The sequence below is a fragment of the Oryx dammah genome, unplaced genomic scaffold (genome assembly GCF_014754425.2).
Source record: "Oryx dammah isolate SB20612 unplaced genomic scaffold, SCBI_Odam_1.1 HiC_scaffold_18, whole genome shotgun sequence".
In the NCBI taxonomy this organism is placed as follows: domain Eukaryota; kingdom Metazoa; phylum Chordata; class Mammalia; order Artiodactyla; family Bovidae; genus Oryx; species Oryx dammah.
In genome coordinates, this window is record NW_024070202.1 from 23,877,738 (window position 1) to 23,896,340 (window position 18,603).

Here is an 18,603-nt window from a genome sequence, read left to right on the forward strand (position 1 = left end):
ATGCTGTAAAGAGCAATATTGCATACGAACCTGGAATGTCAGGTCCATGAATCAAGGCAAATTGGAAGTGGTCAAACAAGAGATGGCAAGAGTGAACATCGACATTCTAGGAATCAGCAAACTAAAATGGAATGGAATGGGTGAATTTAACTCAGATAACCATTATATCTACTACTGCAGGCAGGAATCCCTCAGAAGAAATGGAGTAGCCATCTTGGTCAACAAAAGAGACTGAAATGCAGTACTTGGATGCAATCTTAAAAATGACAGAATGATCTCTGTTTGTTTCCAAGGCAAACCATTCAATATCACGGTAATCCAAATCTATGCCCCAACCAGTAATGCTGAAGAAGCTGAAGTTGAATGGTTCTATGAAGACCTACAAGACCTTTTAGAACTAACACCCCAAAAAGATGTCCTTTTCATTATAGGGGGCTGCAATGCAAAAGTAGGAAGTCAAGAAACACCTGGAGTAGCAGGCAAATTTGGCCTTGGAATGCAGAATGAAGCAGGGCAAAGACTAATAGAGTTTTGCCAAGAAAATGCACGGGTCATAGCAAACACTCTCTTCCAACAACACAATAGAAGACTCAACACATGGACATCACCAGATGGTCAACACCAAAATCAGATTGATTATATTCTTTGCAGCCAAAGATGGAGAAGCTCTATACAGTCAACAGAAAAGAGACCAGGAGCTGACTGTGGCTCAGATCATGAACTCCTTATTACCAAATTCAGACTGAAATTGAAGAAAGTAGGGAAAATCGCTAGACCATTCAGGTTGACCTAAATCAAATCCCTTATGATTATACAGTGGAAGTGAGAAATAGATTTATGGGCCTAGATCTGATAGATAGAGTGCCTGATGAACTATGGATGGAGGTTCGTGACAGTGTACAGGAGACAGGGATCAAGACCATCCCCATGGAAAAGAAATGCAAAAAAGCAAAATGGCTGTCTGGGGAGGCCTTACAAATAGCTGTGAGAAGAAGAGAGGCGAAAAACAAAGGAGAAAAGGAAAGATATAAGCATCTGAATGCAGAGTTCCAAAGAATAGCAAGAAGAGATAAGAAAGCCTTCCTCAGCGATCAATGCAAAGAAATAGAGGAAAACAACAGAATGGGAAAGGCTAGAGATCTCTTCAAGAAAATTAGAGATACCAAGGCAACATTTCATGAAAGATGGGCTCGATAAAGGACAGAAATTGTATGGACCTAACAGAAGCAGAAGATATCAAGAAGAGGTGGCAAGAATATACAGAAGGACTGTACAAAAAATATCTTCACAACCAAGATAATCACGATGGTGTGATCACTCACCTAGAGCCAGACATCCTGGAATGTGAAGTCAAGTGGGCCTTAGAAAGCATCACTATGAGCAGGGCTAGTGGAGTGATGGAATTCCAATTGAGCTATTTCAAATCCTGAAAGATGATGCTGTGAAAGTGCTGCACTCAATATGCCAGCAAATTTGGAAAACTCAGCAGTGGCCACAGGACTGGAAAAGGTCACTTTTCATTCCAATCCCAAAGAAAGGAAATGCCAAAGAATGCTCAAACTACCACACAATTGTACTCATCTCACATGCTAGTAAAGTAATGCTCAAAATTCTCCAAGCCAGGCTTCAGCAATACATGAACCGTGCACTTCCTGATGTTGAAGCTGGTTTTAGAAAAGGCAGAGGAACCAGAGATCAAATTGCCAACATCCACTGGATCATGGAAAAAGCAAGAGAGTTCCAGAAAAACATCTATTTCTGCTTTATTGACTATGCCCAAGCCTTTGACTATGTGGATCACAATAAACTGTGGAAAATTCTGAAAGAAATGGAAATACCAGACCACCTGACCTGCCTCTTGAGAAATCTGTATGCAGGTCAGGAAGCAACAGTTAGAACTGGACATGGAACAACAGACAGGTTTCAAATAGGAAAAGGAGTATGTCAAGGCTGTATATTGTTACCCTGCTTATTTAACTTATATGCAGAGTACATCATGAGAAACGCTGGACTGGAAGAAACACAAGCTGATTCTCCTGGAATCAAGATTGCCGGGAGAAATATCAATAACCTCAGATATGCAGATGACACCACCCTTATGGCAGAAAGTGAAGAGGAACTAAAAAGCCTCTTGATGAAAGTGAAAGAGGAGAGTGAAAAAGTTGGCTTAAAGCTCAACATTCAGAAAACGAAGATCATGGCATCTGGTCCCATCACTTCATGGCAAATAAATGGGGAAACAGTGGAAACAGTGTCAGACTTTATTTTTTGAGCTCCAAAATCACTGCAGATGGTGACTGCAGCCATGAAATTAAAAGACGCTTACTCCTTGGAAGGAAAGTTATTACCAACCTAGATAGATATTCAATAAGAGAGACATTACTTTGCCAACTAAGGTCCGTCAAGTCAAGGCTATGGATTTTCCTGTTGTCATGTATGGATGTGAGAGTTGGACTGTGAAGAAGGCTGAGCGCCGAAAAACTGATGCTTTTGAACTATGGTGTTGGAGAAGACTCTTGAGAGTCCCTTGGACTGCAAGGAGATCCAACCAGTCCATTCTGAAGGAGATCAGCCCTGGGATTTGTTTGGTAGGAATGATGCTAAAGCTGAAACCTCAGTACTTTGGCCACCTCATGCAAAGAGTTGACTCATTGGAAAAGACTCTGATGCTGGGAGGGATTGGGGGCAGGAGGAGAAGGGGACGACCAAGGATGAGATGGCTGGATGGCGTCACTGGTGAGTCTGAATGAACTCCGGGAGTTGGTGATGGACAGGGAGGCCTGTCGTGCTGCGATTCATGGGGTCGCAAAGAGTCAGACACGACTGAGCGACTGAACTGAACTGAACCTTCTGCTTAACGGTGATGGTAGCAGAAAATTCAAGAAAATTTCTATTATCCTCATACCTTTAAATCTCAGATAAATTTGATCTTTTTGCTTCCTTCTTTCCCATCGAATACTAAAATGCATATCACAATACCAAAAAAAAAATCTTCTGTTGACTTTCTTTCAGATTAGTCAAGAAACACTAAACAGAACAAGCCTGCTCCTTGTTGATAAGCAACTATGTTGATAAGCAACTAGAATGTGAATAAGCAAAAAAAAAAAAAAAAAAGAGAGAGATTCTAAAAACTTGAGGCTTTAGAAAATTTTATTTAAAAGATCTTTGATTTGTTGAGTCTGCATGTATAGCTAACTGAATCAAAATATATGCAACAGTGCTGTTTCACAGCGAAAATTAAAATATTTGTGATAATAAATTACCCATTTGTAGCTCTTTTTAATACAGAAGGTGAAACTAAAATCATACATTCTCAAGAGAGCTCTCTTGAAAAACAAATTAATATATCCACTACTTTTGATGACTGGAAACAACAGATTCTGTCTTTTCCCATTTCTTTCTGGGGTTTTTGTTGTTGTTACTGTTTGGGTTTTTTATTTGTTTGCTTTCTAGTCTTAAATTACATAGCCAATAGTCAAATTTCAGTCTGGTATGAGACTTGAGTATCATACACTCCTTTCTACTATCCATTACTGGAATTTTCCCTGTAACTTGACTGAGAGACAATTATTCATTTTTTCCCCAAAGATCTCCTTGGGGTGAGGGTCAGGTTTCTTGCTCCAGAAGAGCATGAACTAAATCAAATCATCCCTGTTGAAACAGAAGTAAAATTTTAATATCCACCTTATAAATGCAATGCATGATATCCCTTATTTGAGCATATATTTTTATCAAAGAACATGAAATTTCATGCTTTTAGCATATTCACTATACATTTGCATCATTCAAAGAATGTGGTATGTTTTGTTCTCACACTAATATTCTGGGCATTTTCTTATTATGCATTGCTGATTATTTCTTTTAACTTAAATACAAGAATTTCCATTAATTTTTGTAAAACACTAGCTCTTTATTTTGACATGTTTTCTGTGTGTCAAAATTCTTTTGATTGTTCATGGCGCCCCTACACGTTCATTGTCCTGTCCTGCATTCTGCCATTCGTAAGGGACCTGTGGTCCAGTGGTTAGGAATCTGTCTGCCAATGCAGAAGACAGAGATTCCATCCCTGGTCTGGAAGCTCCCACATGCCTTGGAGCAACTAAACCTGTGCATCACACCTGTTGAGCCAACATGCTGCAACTACTAAGCCCACATTCTGGAGCCTGTGCTCCACAAGAGAAGCCACTGTAATGAGAAGCCCTTGCACCTCAGCAAAGAGTAGACCCTGCTCACTGCAACCAGAGAAAGGCTGCATGCAGCAATGAAGACGTAGCACCGTCAAAATAAATAAATATTAAAATAATAATAAAAGTTAACAAAAACTCTGATAGCAACAACTGTGCCAGAGGCAGAGGATGTTGGAATCAAAGCAAGGATACACTCTTGCTGTTACCATTGGTCTTCTTTAAGGATTTTTGAATCATAAACAATATAAAGACAATTAGGGGCTTGGCCTCAAGTGATAGTTTCTTTAATACATTGTTAATCTCTCACACACAAAAAGTAATTCTAATGCCTGTGGAATACCAATGGGCTGGAAAGATGATGAAAAGGAGAGATTGCAGAAACCCTCTGACTATAGGAACCTTTGGGTTATCTGAAAGTGAAAATGTATGGAATCAATTGGTCATTAAGTACACTAACATGATTGGGCCTTATCAATGCCAGTGATTCCTCTAGTAAGACTTCCTTCATTCATGCTTTCATTTTTGAACAAACATTAAAAAATTTTAACAAAAGGTAGCTACTTAATTATTATTGTGGATGCCGGGCCACCCACTAAATCTGGGAGCGTCAGCATTGAACAACATGGAGACATTCTTTTTCTCACAAGGTGAAAATTGTGAGAGGGAAACAGACAATGAAGCAAACCTCTATTTGGATGGTATCAAGTAGTGAAGAAATACTAGATGGTAATAGGAAAATGCAAACTCTCGTATTAGGAGCAAATTCGCCAAATAGAGTGGCTTGCTGCTGCTGCTAAGTCGCTTCAGTCGTGTCCGACTCTGTGCGACCCCATAGACGGCAGCCCACCAGGCTCCGCTGTCCCTGGGATTCTCCAGGCAAGAACACTGGAGTGGGTTGCCATTTCCTTCTCCAATAGAGTGGCTTACAATGCTAAAATGCTTAGTACATACTAGTTGAATGAATAAGTTAAAGAATGAATGACAAGGGGAAAAGGAAATAAATGAATGAATGACTTGGAGGAGAAAAAGACAAAGAGGATAGAAATCAATCTCAAAATGCTTCCCTCATCAGTATCAAAGAGAATGCAAATAATATTGCCCCTCAGAATTTCCTGCCCATTCCCCAAAGTTGCCTTTTTGGTGATTTTTCTTCTGGGAAAGCTATCCTTGTTTTAACAGGGAAACAAATCTTAATGAGAACATACTGTGCAATTGTCCTTAGACTCTTCCAAAAGATGGCCCTGAACTCCTGCTGTGGAAACCATTTATAAATCTCTCTGTTGAGTGCAGATCAGCTGTAAAGACTAGGTTGGCAGAGAACACAGGGCTAGAGGGTAGAGGTGTCACAGGGCTCTTGAACCATTTTTGTGCTAAGTCCTAAAGTGAAATTTCAAATGCAAATCTGAATGAAAAATAATTAGCATTTTCTTTCCATCCCAAAGAGTCAGATCAAGTAAACTATTGTATCACAATGAAAAAAAAAATTCCTCTGCTCCCTAAAGGACAATTTCAATTGTTGGAATAATTGATTTCTCCGTTGAACAACATCTGCACATTGGATTATTCTTTTGCTGCCTCTATTCAACTCAAAATATTTTCTGACAGATGGTGATATAGCAAGTAAATAGGGCCTATGTTTTCAGAGCCTGAAACATGTCTGAGCTCACAAAATAAATATCATAAATAAATATATTTTATAGTATCCCTATGTACACTGAGCTCTGACATGGTAGAGGAAAAAGAAAATCTCATTTATGTTGCAGAAAATAAAGCTTCCTACCTTCTTTTGCATAATATTAACAAAAGACTCACCTTATATTCATAGCAGAAAAGTCTGGTCCCAGGATATCTCATTTGTGGACACTAAATACAATATTTTTTAAACAGTTATTTGATTTAAAATTTGTAGGTGAGTAAAAATATCTATCCGATTTTCCATTTTCTAACTACAAAACAAAATCTACTGAATTTAAAACAAACTTTGTGAAACCAATTAGGTTTATACAAGAAAAAAAGAAAGGAAAAATAATTAGGTATATTAATATTAAGCTTGTGAAATACAATACTGAACGTGGAAAAATTCCTCAATTCATGAAAGCCTTTTTTTTTTAGTATCTGATCATACCTAAACCTGCTTATAAAAGAACACTGAATGTAACTTTAAGCTAAATCAAGATGATACTGTTTAAGGAAAGTAATGACAGACTACTTTGCCTTAGGAACTGGATAAGGTAAAAATCAGTGTCTGGGATCTTTGTCGTGCTAGTCACAAATGCCATTTTTACCAAACATTGCACAGAAACTAAGGCTTGATATATACTCTAACAAACGTACTAGAAAAAAGTTTCCATTTTAAATTGAATACTTTCTTAAACGTTAGGATTCCCTGTGTGCGGTAAAAGCTATTTGATGTAACTTAAATAGGCAATCTGCAATAAATCAGTCTGTGCATAACACAGAGATTATGCTGTCCTTTCACTCTAAATTTATAAGCAGTAAATTTTATTTATTTCCAGAGCAATTAAATAAAACACTTGCTTTTTAAATCCTAAAGAAAGAAAAAGAAGAGTACTTCACTGTCTTCTATTTCTGACGTGCTATAACATCACAGAACTTAAATTTAAAACACTAGGTGAGGGAGTAGTCATCATGTTAAAGTGATTGATTTAGTAGGATTAATATCCTATTGGATCTAAACCATATTCCTTAAGATTTGAACTCCTTTTGATTCTGATGCCCTAGCTCTCTCAGAGATTACCATAATATCTATGGCTGCTTAAATCTTCAAATAAAAAATTGTTCTCAGGGAACTGAGTTTTAAGTTGGTTTACTTTTGTAAGAATTTTAAAGGACAGACATAAAAATAAAATTATTGTAAACCATATCAGATGGGTTACAGAGAAGAAGAAACATAAAAGCACGTAAGTGTACGTTTGTGTCTGTGTGTATGGGAAAAGGCTGTAGAAATTAGGTTAACTTTATAGAGGATACAGGAAATCTAATGCTTGTGTTATTATATGATAAAAATAGGTTAGATGAGTGATACTGAGCAGATTTTTTTAGTTATATACAATATGCTCTGCTAAAGGCTTACTTTAAAATAGAAACTATAATTTGCAGAGGAATTATGCTTCATGGAAACAAATTTCTTAAAGCAATCAATTTGAAGTTGTTGTTGTTTTTTTCCCACTAAAAATACAAGTCTGAAATTCTCTCTTCTCTTAAGTTTCTGCATATCCAACAGACTTTTGATTATTTTTCTTCTCTTCATATCTATGCTTATCTGTGTTTAATTTTTGCTTAAGATGCCACTGAAATATTTTCAAAACACCTTCTATTGAAATATTTATTTTCTTCTTTGTCTACTAGATGGTTTAATACAGCTATCATAAGTGGAATTTGGAAAACAAAGTTGTTTAATTTAAAAAACAGCATAATCAGGGAGGGAGGAAAAAAATATTATAATCAGAATATGTATATTTGTGTTCTAAGACAGAGACTTATACCAAAATACATACATATTCAATGTTGAGTTAATCATATCACTTCTCAGAGAAACTTCAGGATGTTTACAGATAAATATTATCCATGTTCAATTTTTTGCAATTATTTTCCCCAACTGTTTCAGATGGATACTTGAGTAACACAAAAACATAGCATTTTTGCATCAAATAATATACTTGGAATAGCACATCTTTTGTCAAAAATGTTTATTTTTCCTTCAGTGTGTCTAGCACCAAATGATGCAACATACATTTACAATTAAGAAAAGTCTTTCAATCACGTTCATTAAGGATTTTGTAATTAAGAGAACACATTGACTAACTCTGACTGCCGCTCCTGTTTCTATGTGATATCTGTCATATTATCTTAACTCTCAAAATGAAAGGTAGAATTTCAAAATCAAGATAGGTCATACCTTTGCTTTCCTTTTTATAGGTCAACCAAGTCTTATAAAGAAGGAATTCCTCTAAAGAGTTTCTATTTTGGCTCAGATCAAATAAAGAGACAAACATTCCTGGGAAGACTGACATTTGTCAACTGCTTCATGTCATGTTGTGTGGTGATAAAGTTCTCTAAGCAACAAATGTCAGAATGCTGACACTTTACTGTACAAACCAACACAAGTACAAAATTGAGCATAAATAATCTAAAAATGCAGGCAGTGGAGTGTGTTTATGGGGACTAATATTGTCTCTCTAAGGGTACAGCATACCTTTGTTTATTTTCTGTAGGACATCCCTACTGGGAGGGGAATGGAGATCACAGGAGAGGCAACTTATTTTTAAAGCTAACAATGAAAACATGGTTTTGAATCCTTGCTTAATTAAAAATGGAACAGTACAAGAGGGTGACTCACTTCTATCACAAGAAGCTGAAAGTAAAAATTATGCAAAATCCTAAAATCATAAAGACTGATTCAAATACTGCTTCACATGGAAAACTTCAAGATTCCAAAGCTCACTTCTTTATTCAGACCGTTTGTTGATATCACAGCTCTGTGCTTCCTTAAATGAAAAACAAACAAAACAAAAAAGCAGATGAAGAGTACTTATTGCCTCTAATACTTCCTTATAACGATAAAACAATTGATTCCTTTCTAACTTCCTGAAAAATTAAAGTATAGAATCCTCAAACAGCCAAATCTTACCTTTAGGGAAACATAAACAGGAATGGGTTCTTCATCCAATTGTGATTCAGAACTCCCTAGCCATTAAGGTACTAATTTATGCAGGAAAATAGAGATTCTAATGTGTGTTACATTTTATTCACAAATACAGATGACAATTCCTTTTACTAGGTAGCTGAGAATGACTAGTTCTTGTCATAATGTTGTCATAGTGATCGTGACATCAATGTACTTCATGGTAATCAGTGCAGAGATTTATCTGAGAAAATATTAGTGCTGATTCCTGATGCATTTTATATTTTAAAATGTTGAAAAATAGGCTATCTAATATATTACAGGTAAATGTGTTTTCCTTAAGCAAAGCAGACAGAAACTCTAGACTGATAGATATATAAATATATCCATATATATATGAAATACACACACACAAAAAAGCAAGCATCTGAATGGATGATGGGGATATAGGTGAACAAGCCATGAGATCATGATTAAGTGGTTGCTAAGGAAGAGCCTGCTCTCAAGTGCCTTTGCCAAATGCAAAAGCTCCTCTAGTCATGAGCCTGGTTTAATTATTTTGTTAAATCCTTTTTAATATTTTTGGACTCCAAGAGTGATATGGTGATGACAGTCCTGAATTCTGGATTCTGTCCCTCACATCTTGGCAAAACACTTTCAGTCCTCACCTTTCATGCCAAAGGGTTGTCATTGAAACTTCAGATGTTGCACTTAGTGGTTTAATTACCTCTTACTCCAACACTTTGCAGATGGATGTCACGATAAGCAAGGAGAACACTGGCAGAATCTCTCAAAGATGGAGAGAAATCCCATTTTTAGGTCACCAGCATATTAAAAATGAAAACTCTATATATATAGTTTTCATATATATATATACACATTTATATAAATATATTTAAATATATACATATATTCAAATATATATATTTATATATACACACAAAAATGATTATAATTCTCTATATTTAAAATGCCTTTTTAGAAACTAACATCACACTATGATACAATAATTAAGCTTTCACACAAAATTATAGAATTTATTTTTTTAAAATAGTAATTCTTAATGAACCGTGGATATTAACCAGTAAAGGATCCCAGGCTTAAATTTGGAAGAACGTTGCCTTCTTTTTCAATCCGGGCAACATGTATCTGTGACTGATTGTGCAGCCTCATTTTGAGATCTTAATGCCCTTCACGCATGTGTGGAATATGGCCAGTCATAATTCCTTATCTATGAGTAATCAATCCTAATTAAAATAAAGGGATTAAGAGGCTCTCAGGGCAAAGGAGACCTCACCATACTCAAATTCCAAACTCAAAAGCTTTTGTTGGTGGTGGTTTTTAATTTTACATTTTCTGATTTGTGTGGTGGTTTAGTCACTAAGTCATGTCCAACTCTTGCAAGGCACCTCTGTCCGTAGAATTCTCCAGGCAACAATGCTGGAGTGGGTTCCCCACTTCCTTCTCCAGGGGATCTTCTCGACCTAAGGATCGAACCCAAGTCTACTGTATTGCAGGCAGACTCGTCACTGACTGTGCCAGCAGGGTAAGATTTATCATTTTGTGGAGGATAAATTATAAACTATAAACTATAATCATTGCATTGCATCTTCACCAGTCTTGTAATTTCACTTCAAAAACAGTGACTTAGACATGGCCAAACATAATAATTTCTCTGCACTGAAAGGACATCTTTTAGTTGAGTAAAAAAATGATGTGTTTACTCAGGGCCCTATTAATAAAGATAGATTACATAGAGGTGATTTTGATTTGGTATTATTAATCAAGGGTTTTATTTCCACTTATGCAATTTGCACAAGTCATAGATTTGATATTTGCAGATTTGAGTATTTACCTGATACCATAGCATCTCAGGCTGGTTTAGTGTAGAGGGATTGGAGGCCAAAAGCAATATTGAATATTTGCTGTCAGTAGCACGTTCATGTGCTATATTTACATTTATAGAAACATACATATGAACATATTCATAATTCTGAGAAATGATCATAGAACAGAGCTTCCCCAATACAGGCTATTTTGCCACCCAGGAGACATATGCCAACAGTTGGAAACATTTTTGTTTGTCACAACTGGGTATGAGGGGGCGCTACCAGCATCTATTAGGTAGAGGACATGGATGGTGCTAAACAGTCTGCAATGCATAGAACAGGCCTTCCTTCACAACAGAGGCTGACACAAATGCAAATGACTCAAATGTCAACAGTGCTAAGGTTTACAAACACTGCCATGCACACACACACACATACCACACAGAACATACACACACACACACACACTCAGGATATATAAAATGAGCTGATAATCATGGCCACATACTGCTGCTCAAAAAAGCAGATCAAATAATATACATTGTATAAAATGTGAATTTATCAAGGTTTAATCTTAAGCATGATATGTGGGGAACCATCCCAGCTTTCAGACACACGCTCAGGCTACTTCAAAACCAGTACCAGTGCTGGACAATGTTTCGGATATATTCTAAGTGAGCCTGTGGTTTGCTGAACGGAGATGAGTATAAGTTGCTGCAATGCATATCTAATTGGGAAAGTCACCATGCTTCCACTCAGCAAGACTTAATAGACAGTACAACCCAAAAGGATTCATGATGACCTGTTCACTTCATGCCCACACTCTGTCTGGATAGCAAACCATATTATCAGGAGCATATTTTCAGATGCATTTAGGAAAGTCTTCTGAACGTTGCATAAGAGCAAATGCTTGCTGTTTTTGTTTTGTATTATTACATGTGTGCCCAGGAAAACATTTACCACCCAGAAGAGTAGAGATCAAACCCAAGACAATATACTATCTCTGGTAGGAAAAAAAAAAAAAAAAGACTAATCCAAAAGGATTAGGGATACCAAGATTGCACAGAATCTTTTATCATAATTGGTATATCTGTCTTCTTTAGGTTAAAAATGATTTTTTCCCTCTAAGTGCATTCTTTCTTTCTAAATCTTCATCACTTTTTCTCCTAGGTTGTTTTATCTTATCCTTCAGTTAGCAAACATTCACCTAAAATACTGATATGTTCCATAAGACTATGTCTACAAATAATACTGGAAGTAGTTGAAGGAATTAATAGGCACTGGTATTCCAGAAGACATCTGTTCAATGGGGCTTTCTGCAATGCAAGAAATGCCTTTTTGCACCTACCAGTATAGTTACAGCTAGTAGCATGTGCCTACTGAGACCTGGAAATGTGGTTAGTGCAACTTAGGGATAAAAAATTCTACTGTATTTTATTTAATTTTGACTAATAGCTAATGTATTGAAGAGTGCCATTCTAGAATACCAATGACTCAAAAAAGCTGAGATCAGAGGAAACAGGTAAAACTGATTTGAACAGAACGACAGGAGAAATACAAAGACAAAAAAGGACAATGATTATGATGAATCAGTGACTGTAAGAGTTTAATCTTCTTCTGACATTTAGGTTCTTTTGACATTTAGGTCACAAAGCTTTATTGGAGGTGGAAATGTATTATCTAAATTTTCGGTAACTTAAGGTGACTTATTTTTGCTTTGGGGCAATCCTAAGAATTTAGAAATTTCAGATTTGGGTGAAACATTCCTGTTATTGCTTTATAGTCAAGGAAAATAAACTACATGTTTCATAAGATTTAAAGATTTTTTGATAGAGGAACAAAACATACTGACATTTAGATAGATGAAAAGGAGAACTCCCTGTCATTTAGAGTTCCAAAGAAGAGATGGCTACCAGACAGAGACATGCAAGAATTGCCCTCCCCACCACCCCATCAGGTACCAGCAAGCTATAGCTATAGAGGATAAGGAGAGAGGATTAGCTAGGTCCAGAGGGATCCCTGTGGGCTGGCTACTTTGTATGCTTTTTCCGGCTCAGGTCATAGGGGCAATCCTCAGTTGCCTGCTTCCTGACCTTGAGGCAGTTAGTATGGAGGAACAATGGTTCTGAAGGTGGAAGCCTGATAAGGGACACGGCCGGAGTGTGGACTTAATCAGTTGCTCGAGAAGGGGACTGACCACCTATTAGTTAGGTGCTCAAAACTGAGTCTAGACAGCACAAAACCAAAACTATATTACAGCTGACCTTCTGTTGTCTTGGCATCAGTTCTCAGCTCAATTATCTAAAGAATTCTAGTAGCCTAGGTAGTAGAGGAAATATCAGAGAGTAGCAATTTCCTAAATTGCTTAGGAAAATATTTTATTATGAGAGTCAGAAGGAGGAAAACAAGTAGATGTATAAGTAGGTCAACCTGTAACCAAGTTTCCTATTTGAAGGCAAAAACTGATCTGAAATTTGGGAGTCTCTAACAATATCATGATGCTGTGAAAGTGCTGCACTCAATATGCCAGCAAATTTACAAAACCCAGCAGTGGCCACAGGACTGGAAAAGGTCAGTTTTCATTTCAATCCCAAAGAAAGGCAATGCCAAAGATTGCTCAAACTACCACACAATTGCCCTCATCTCACACACTAGTACTAAGTTCAGTACAGTTCAGTCGCTCAGTCGTGTCCAACTCTTTGTGACCCCATGAATCACACCATGCCAGGCCTCCCTGTCCATCACCAACACCTGGCGTTCACTCAAACTCACGTTCATTGAGTCAGTGATGCCATCCAGCCATCTCATCCTCTGTCGTCCCCTTCTCCTCCTGCGCTCAATCCCTCCCACCATCAGTCTTTTCCAATGAGTCAACTCTTCACATGAGGTGGCCAAAGTACTGGAGCTTCAGCTTCAGCATCATTCCCTCCAAAGAAATCCCAGGGCTGATCTCCTTCAGAATGGACTGGTTGGATCTCCTTGCAGTCCAAGGGACTCTCAAGAGTCTTCTCCAACACCACAGTTCAAAAGCATCAATTATTTGGCACTCAGCTTTCTTCACAGTCCAACTCTCACATCCATACATGACCACTGGAAAAATCATAGCCTTGACTTGACGGACCTTTGTTGGCAAAGTAATGTCTCTGCTTTTCAATATGCTATCTAGGTTGTTCATAACTTTTCTTCCAAGGAGTAAGCGTCTTTTAATTTCGTGGCTGCAGTCACCATCTGCAGTGATTTTCGAGCCCCCCCAAATAAAGTCATTCACTGTTTCCCCATCTATTTCCCATGAAGTGATGGGACCAGATGCCATGATCTTAGTTTTCTGAATGTTGAGCTTTAATCCAACTTTGCACTCATCTCACATGATAGTAAAGTAATGCTCAAAATTCTCCAAGCCAGGCTTCAGCAATATGTGAACCACGAAGTTCTTGTTGTTCAAGCTGGTTTTAGAAAAGGCAGAGGAGCCAGAGATCAAATTGCCAACATCCGCTGGATCATGGAAGAAGCAAGACAGTTCCAGAAAAACATCTATTTCTGCTTTATTGACTATGCCAAAGCCTTTGACTGTGTGGATCACAATAAACTGTGGAAAATTCTGAAAGAGATGGGAATAGCAGAGCACCTGACCTGCCTCTTGAGAAATCTATATGCAGGTCAGGAAGCAACAGTTAGAACTGGACATGGAACAACAGACTGGTTCCAAATAGGAAAAGGAGTACGTCAAGGCTGTATATTGTCACCCTGCTTATTTAACTTCTATGCAGAGTACATCATGAGAAACGCTGGGCTGGAAGAAGCACAAGCTGGAATCAAGATTGCCGGGAGAAATATCAATAACCTCAGATATGCAGATGACACCACCTTTATGGCAGAAAGTGAAGAGGAACTAAAAAGCTTCTTGATGAAAGTGAAAGAGGAGAGTGAAAAAGTTGGCTTAACGCTCAACATTCAGAAAACCAAGATCATGGCATCTGGTCCCATCACTTCATGGGAAATAGATGGGGAAACAGTGGAAACAGTGTCATACTTTATTTTTTGGGGCTCCAAAATCACTGCAGATGGTGATTGCAGCCATGAAATTAATAGATTCTTACTCCTTGGAAGGAAAGTTATGACCAACCTAGATGGCATATTCAAAAGCAGAGACATTACTTTGCCAACAAAGCTCCATCTAGTCAAGGCTATGGTTTTTCCAATAGTCATGTATAGATGTGAGAGTTGGACTGTGAAGAAAGCTGAGTGCCGAAGAATTGATGCTTTTAAACTGTGGTGTTGGAGAAGAGTCTTGAGAGTCCCATGGACTGCAAGGAGATCCAACCAGTCCATTCTTAAGGGGATCAGTCCTGGATGTTCTTTGGAAGGAATGATGGTAAAGCGGAAATTCCAGTACTTTGGCCACCTCATGTGAAGAGTTGACTCATTGGAAAAGACTCTGATGTTGGGAGGGATTGGGGGCAGGAGGAAAAGGGGACGACAGAGGATGAGATGGCTAGATGGCTTCACTGACTTGATGGACGTGAGTTTGAGTGAACTCTGGGAGTTGGTTATGGACAGGGAGGCCTGGCATGGTGTGATTCATGGGGTCACAAAGACTCAGACAAAACTGAGTGACTGAACTGAACTGAACAATATCATGGCAGACTTGTAAGGTGTGTTAATGTCCAAATTATATATTTTTGATAATATTATCTTGTATTCCCTGAGTCAAGGTGGTAGGTGCATCATTTTATAGATGGAGAGTATGAACTGCTTAGGGCTTCCCAGGTGGAACAGTGGGAAAGAGTCACTTGCCAATGCAAGAGATTCAGGAGATGCAGGCTCCATCCCTGGGTTGGGAAGATCCCCCAAAGAAAGAAATGGCAACCCACTCCAGTATTCTTGTCTGAAAAATCCCATGGACAGTGGAACCTGGTGGGCTACTGCCCGTGGGGTCACAAAAGAATCACACATGACCGAGCACACACATATACACACACATGTATTGCTAGTTCAGAAAGGTATATGTAAAGGTTAGTGGTATTTGGTCATAGCCAGGGGGAAGAGGTGGTCATGGTGGCCATATAGGGTGGGTGGCTATGGTGGCAAGCTGGAGGGAGAGAGGAAGGGGGGAAGGCTCTGCAGAGTGGGAGGTCCAACTAAAGGGTGGACCAATGGAGGCAGTTACCTACTTGGGGAAGAAATAATTCCTATTAATTTTTAGAATGGCACAGAGAGCAGTAACCTTTATAAGATGTCCCTTTAGGTCTGTAAGTGTAGATATACAGCAAGGAGCATACCACAGGCTAAGTAAACAGCAAAAGTCAAGAAACATACAAAATCCCAAATCTAAAAAAATAAATCAATAAAATAAAGAGTTCATGTCCAATTGGTTGGCATCTTAGGAGAGTCAGTAAGAGAGTGTTTCTGGGATGGTGGTCTCAGTGTTTGGAAGTAGCTGTCTTTGTCACAGGGTGCAAAGTCATTTCCAAGTCTTAGGACCAGGTAGTATTATCTAACGTGGTATCTTTTCTAAGAGCAAACTCCTAGTCCAGGGCAAAGTAATTTGGGATATGGGACTAACGTATCTTTATATATGGATATCCACTCAAGTTAATAAGGGTCTTGATTTTGTGGCTCTATAGTATTATAACAAGCCTGAGCCTCTTGTAAAATATGAAGACAATTTTGATCCTGGGAGCTTGACTTAAAAACCATTTTTAAAATCAAGGCTTTGTGGATGAACAGCTAACAAAGATGATGTTTGCCTCAATGAAATTGCCATAATTGAACTAAAGCACCAGAACCCAACTGACATAATTAAATTTGTAATGAAGGGTGGCCAAATCTAAAAGCTCCCACTGTCCAAGAGATTGTCTAGATGGATGATGAATGGGATTCTATTGCAGACAGGTTTTAAATCACATGATCTATTTGGGGTACATCTTGTTAATGGGATGTCATGTTTGTAAATTGAAATATCTGTGGCTGAGTGTGGAACTCCAGCATTACCCCATAGGCAAGCCCTCCAATTTAGCCAATTACCATGGACCCTTTACCTCAGTTGTTGGTTTGGTCGGTAATGGGCAAGCCAGTAAAGACATCAGGTTGTAGGGATGTGGGTTCCAGAAACTACCAAATTTGGTTGAAACAGTAACTTAGCTGGAGGATTGGAGCCTCTGAATTGCAATCCAATGAAAGCATCCAGACCAATAGCAATAAGATCAAGTTCTGCAGTCACTCAGTCACGTCTGACTCTTTTGCACCCCATGGACTGCAGCTTACCAGGCTTCTCTGTCCTTGGGATTTTTACAGGTGAGAATACTGGACTGGGTTGCTATTTCCTTCTCCAGATCAACAGAATAGTATGTGACTGCACTTGAAAGACTTTTTGTTTGATGTAGAATTTCCTCTGGCATGTGTAATTACCAACAAGGGGTTGTCTGACTTCATCATTATGGGATATGATGTTGGTTTTATTATTATCTCCTCATGTTATCTTCATTTTATTTACTAAGTCCAGTTTTCTCCCTTTTGGTAGCCCACACTGTCTAAGGGAATGTTCCCAGGGAAGTAATTTAAATTTTCTGGAAGAAATCAGCTGGAGAGCCAAGATTAATTATCCTGAGTATTGATGAAGATTCTTGGAGTGGTGGAAGTTTGGGCTTAAATGAGTCCCATGTCAGATGGGCAGGAACCTGGCCCATGAGACAGTCTAGAGTGAATGGGTCTATGGGAGGGGAACAGAATTGAAATCTGTAACAGCAGAAAAAGACATTATTAAAGGATCTCATATATAATGCATCTTTATATACAAGTAGCCAGACATCTTTCCCTTTAAATAAAGCAAACGTCTAAAGGAAGTATTTTCTGAAGGCTGGTGTGTGGTATGAGTTGGCTAAGAAGCTTTGACTTAAGAGGGATTAATGCCTGGGGACAAGATAGACACTGTCCAGTGGTTTGTCATCTTTTGACTGAACAGAGAGTTCTTTGAAGGGCCCATTTGGCCTCTCAATTAGACCAGCTGTCTGGGACCTACTGGAGAACTGAGTTTTATTGGCTGCCAGTCCAGCAGCACAGCACCGTGTATTCTGAGAAGTGAAATATGTGCCTTGATCACTGTCAGCAGTGTCTGGAATGCCCAAAGGGATAAGGAATGACCTGCTGGAGCCTTATATTGTGACCTTAATACATGCAGAGAAATGTGTGACCTTGATTTCTATTCTGAGCTGTGAGCAAAGAGGTTCACAGAGTTCTTTATCCTGAACAGAGGGAACAAATTTTAGGCAATGACTCAAGAATATATATGTATACGTAAAAAGAAACGAAAAATGTATACAGAGTAATTCACTGATGAGGGCGTCCAGTACTAAAATGCTTGTCTGAAGTATAGCAAATTTTCGGACTCTTGGGCCCTGTCCTTTATAACAGACTTACCACTTGGGAGATGGGAAGCAGTGCTATACCACTGAAGTGAAGCGAAGTGAAGCAAAGTGAAGTCGTGTCCAACTCTGCGACCCCATGGACTATACAGTCTATGGAATTCTCTAGGCCAGAATACTGGAGTGGGTAGCCTTTCCCTTCTCCAGGGGATCTTCCCAACCCAGGAACTGGACCCAGGTCTCCTGCACTGCAGGCGGATTCTTTACCAGCTGAGCCATAAGGGAAGCCCAAAATGTTAGTTGCTCAGTTGTGTCAGACTCTTTGTGACTCTGTGGGCTACAGGCCTGTCCATGGAATTCTCCAGGCAAGAATACTGGAGTGGGTAGCCATTCCCTTCTCCAGGGGATCTTCCTGACCTGAGGATTGAACCCGGGTCTCCTGCATTGCAGGCAGATTCTTTACCATCTGAGCACCTTCCTTGATAGCTATACCACTGAGCTTCATCATTCATGATGGTGGCAATGCTGCCTAATAGTCTCCAAAACTGCACTTCTCTTCTATCAGTTGATCCCAAGGGCCT